This window comes from Lissotriton helveticus, chromosome 5_1 (genome assembly GCF_964261635.1).
Source record: "Lissotriton helveticus chromosome 5_1, aLisHel1.1, whole genome shotgun sequence".
Lineage (NCBI taxonomy): Eukaryota > Metazoa > Chordata > Amphibia > Caudata > Salamandridae > Lissotriton > Lissotriton helveticus.
In genome coordinates this window covers 479,141,002-479,145,505 of record NC_136065.1, presented here as the reverse complement: position 1 = coordinate 479,145,505, position 4,504 = coordinate 479,141,002, and positions in this window count along the sequence as shown.

The following is a 4,504-nucleotide window of genomic DNA, read 5'->3' as shown; positions in this document are numbered from 1 at the left end:
CACTATTTTCTCTTTTTTATGCCTTGCGTACTTTGCCACTGCTGACTCTGCTGCCATTTCTGCAATTTCTTTTGCTATGCCCTTTTAAAGCCATATGGTAACTTTCAAATGTATCGACCCCTTCTTCCCATTGAATGGATGGTGGTGGTCCGGAATTGCGTAACACATTTGGGGGCTGAGTAATGTTTAGACCAAATTCCATGATGATTACACTCAAATTTGTTTTTTATTGCCATTGATGTTTCCTGTCAGTGGGTGGCAGCGTAGCTCTAAGCAGTGCTTAATTTGAGCTGGTGGTTTTCGGTGCTCGGCACCGGCACTTAATTGTCAGCCTCAACACTCAATTGTCAGCACCCATGGTGGCACTATCTGCCTAATTTAGGTATGAGCACACCAACAGCTGTTTATTAATTCAATATGCATTAACAATGACTGACACCTGCCACCCAAGCCATTTTTTATAGCTTTGGGCATCTGGAATAATATGAATTGTCACACTTGTAAGAGTCTGACTGTTAGTAGTTGTGTTGGTGCTGTCACTGGCAGGGGCACTGGATGGTGCAAGCTACAGTGTCCTCCTGACTAGGGCCCTGGCACTTAATATTTTACAATTAAGGAATAACTCGAAGTGAGAGAGTTGCTTCTTGTAAAATCTTGTTGTTAGTCTGCTTTGTGTTTTGATGCGTATAGAGGAAGAGCTTAGCAAGGCCCAGTGCCCCGCAGCCTCTGCTATGAGGAATGGGGGGCACCTGTGGTACCTCCTCCAAACATCCATGCATCCTGTGGCAGCGCGGTGCCTGTCACAACATGCATGGATGTTTTAAAAGTGGATTATTTTCTACTGAGGCTTATGCTGCAGCCCACAGCACAAGCCGCAATAGAAAATATACACTTTCCGGCCATCGTGATTGTAATAATGGAAGTAGGGCTGCTGACTCCTTGTCAGACGGTCCCGGTTCCGCTATGATGTCATTCGGACACTCGTCCAACCAACATCGTAATTGCCCCCTTTGTGTCATTAGTTTCCATGAACCCATGTGCCTGTTAGAGTGCTGCTCTCTGAGATGACTGTAATCAGAAAAAACTGCAAAATGAGGTCTCGACAAAGATCAAAAATAGAAAGCTTAGGTCAAAAAAATGTAAGGCTCCCACCTGTGTGCAGTTTCTTGGTTGAATTACCTTTAAATTGAAATATCTCACATTCGTTGAATGTGGCTTCGTCTCTTGCCTCCGAGTAGTGGTCTGGTTTCCTCTGCTGGTGCTCGCCGCCAAATAGCTTCAAATGTATTATTCAGAGAGGTCTGTCTTTTCATGAACGTTCCACATACTACAATCAGAAGATGTTATCCTAGCATGGCAGTAGGAGATAACTGCTATGGTAGCCCATGCCAAAGTAACTAGGGAAAATCTGATGCAATGCAAATCCATCTGGAGTCACACAGATTTATTAAAACAACACTTCACAACAGTTTTCTCCCTGTTGCTTTGGTTCAAAGCCTGTTGAGAAAAATAGGTGCCAGTCCCCCAAGAGTGCTGGTGGGCCTCACCTGCAACTACCTGTTCAATTTACTCCAGTATTATTTTGAAATAGTTCCAATAAGAGAAATTCTTCAGTTATTACAAATGTAATTGCTTTTTCAATCGTATGGTGCGCATCATCAAAAACACAATTTGAAATTACACATTCATAGTGACATGAAAGCGAAACAAAACAATAATATGGTGTCTAACGTATAAATAGATTTAAAATGTGAAGACCATCATCAGTGGGTAAAGGTGAGTGCACAAATATCAAAGGAGCCCAATAAGTAGGTTAACTCAATGTTCTAATCAGTTCAATTTTTAGAAATCTAATATTGGTATATACAGGGTTGTAATTCAATAATTAAATAACAATGTTTGAGAAGAGTGGAGTATGGAAAAAAATCTTTGGGTATGGGGATTCTTTTCCACCAATTGATTTTACAACGGGGCAACTGGAGCCCTAAAGGTCTTTACTGGGCAGTGGCTTGCTCTTTTCAATTATTTCGCTAGTAGCACAGACTATGTATTTCAGGTGAATATGGGTTCAATGCAATTCGACGCTTTAGCAGTTTCGATTTTTTTTTTTTTTTACACAATATGATTGTTAAAACCATTGCATTTGGACCAATTAAAAAACTCCCCTTGATCTTATTGGTTTTCTGAATCAGCACTGTAATGTTTGTTATCCTCAGTTTTCACTTTGACAATTAGGAACTGTATTTGATTGAACATCTGACTTGATATAGATATCACCATAGAGTCAGATACTCAACACATATATAGTGGGTATCAAGTGACAGAGTAATGTGATAAACAATATAGTTGCCAAAATATGTAAAAAATATTGTTTCCACAATATCTTGTTTGTATACTTATAACGGAAATGAAAAAATATAGAAAAAAACCTATTGTGGACAGTATTATTGTCCAAAATATTCAAATATTGTTTTTCTAATATCAACAGTAGGGAAAGTGTTGGACTTTGGAGGGTTTAGATTTGCTTTTCCCAACTCCAATCTAAGCAACAGTAGGGAAAGCATTGGACTTCGGAGGGGTTCGATTTACTATTCTTACTCCAATCCAAGCAACAGTAGGGAAAGTGTTTGGCTTCAAAATGATTACATATATAAGTTATAATTAATACATAAAAAACAAATGAAATCCAAATAACAAATATCATTGCTCAAACAACATTTCACAAACACCACATTTTAATTGCATATTAAAAAACAAATAAAAATATAAAAACATTATACATGATGAATTATCAAATAATAAATTCCATACACATATCAATTACTTAAAAAATATTGCAGATTTATTTCCTTCCCAATCTACGCACTTAAAAAACATAACACTGCATTAAAAATTCACATGTAATAAACATATACAAACTGAAATATATATTAAAATATAACAAGACAATTTCACAATCATTAATACATTAGGTAATTTACATATTTAATATTCAAATACGTAATTAGCAAAACAAATGTAGCATTAAATAACAAAATAAATGACATTTTATTTAACTTTCCACCCATTACCCTATATACCAAGCAACCCATAAATACTATATAACTTAAATAAATCACTTTAAAACTATTTACATAATTAACAATCAATTAAAAAATTAATTTACTACTAAAAACTAATTAACAATATCTTTAATTTATTTGTAAATTAATTGACTTCCCACCCTATTGCCCTACAAACCCAACAAACCAGTACTAAAATATAACGTATTATTACTATTAACAAACCTAAAATAAAAATGACAATTACTATTAGTTTAAATTCAAAATAAAATATAACATGTAAAACATTTTTACATAATTAACAATCAATAAGAAAGTAATTAATAATACAAACACATTAACATTAAATTAAAAATAATTCTACTGTAAATACCTTCCCACACTATTGCCTTACAAACCCAACAACCTGCTACAACACTATAAATTTCTAATAACATTCAAAACAAATTATAAACCACTTAAAATTACATACCATGAATTACTTTTATTTTACATTGTTGGGCTGTATCTTTGGAAGCATGTTTTATTTGGAAGGCAGCACAAGGACCCCTAAGCATTGATTTTTATCAAGTATGTGGGCCTTAGTTCATCTGAAAGCAGGCAAGGGACTGTGCTACTGCTGGGCATGAGTGAGAGCTGCACACATCACTTTACCTATTTGCCACATGCAGCATGCTTTGTTCTAATGCATTTTCCATCTTGGGAGAAAGAACAAGCCCAGTTCAATATGTTTCCATTAAATGTTGTGCCCGTGGCAGTCCCTATGAGGCTCCGACTGGTTCAACTAAGGATTTTACACCGCTCCTATATCACGGGTCCGAGATTGCAGAGGATGGGTTTGGCCGGGTCTGCTGATTGTCGAAGGGGGTGCGGTCTGCCTGGGGCGTTCCTGCACATTTTGTGGGAGTGTGAGAGGGTCCGTGACTTCTGGACCAAGATACATTCGAAAATGAGCGAAGTGTGGGGAGTGAGGGTTGAGAGGGAGGCAAGACGATGTCGTCTGTTGAACGTGTGGAGCCTACGGACCTGCCGAGCCATGGTAAGGTCTGGGTGGCTCTCGCTTGTGCGGTTGCCAAGCGTAATATTGCACGGCTTTGGGGTGCTTCTCGGGCGCCTCGAGTCGGACACTGGATGGAAGACCTCGACTGGTGTAAGTTTCGTGAGCAGTCTGTGTATGTGTCCAGAGGGCGGCCTCGCAAATGGGCCAAGATCTGGGGACCCTGGAATGCCTATCGAGGCGACATTTGTGAACCACCGGAATTGGATCCTGTTTGCGAGGAACAGGAAGATGCCTAGGTCCATTCTCTTCTTTTTAAATGATTGTTTTTTTCTTTGGAAGTCCGCATCTAAATATATGTAACAGTGGTTACCTGATGCACTCTGGTCGACGTTTGTATATGTATTGTTTGTTTTATTGTTAATAAAAAGAATTTTAAAAAAAG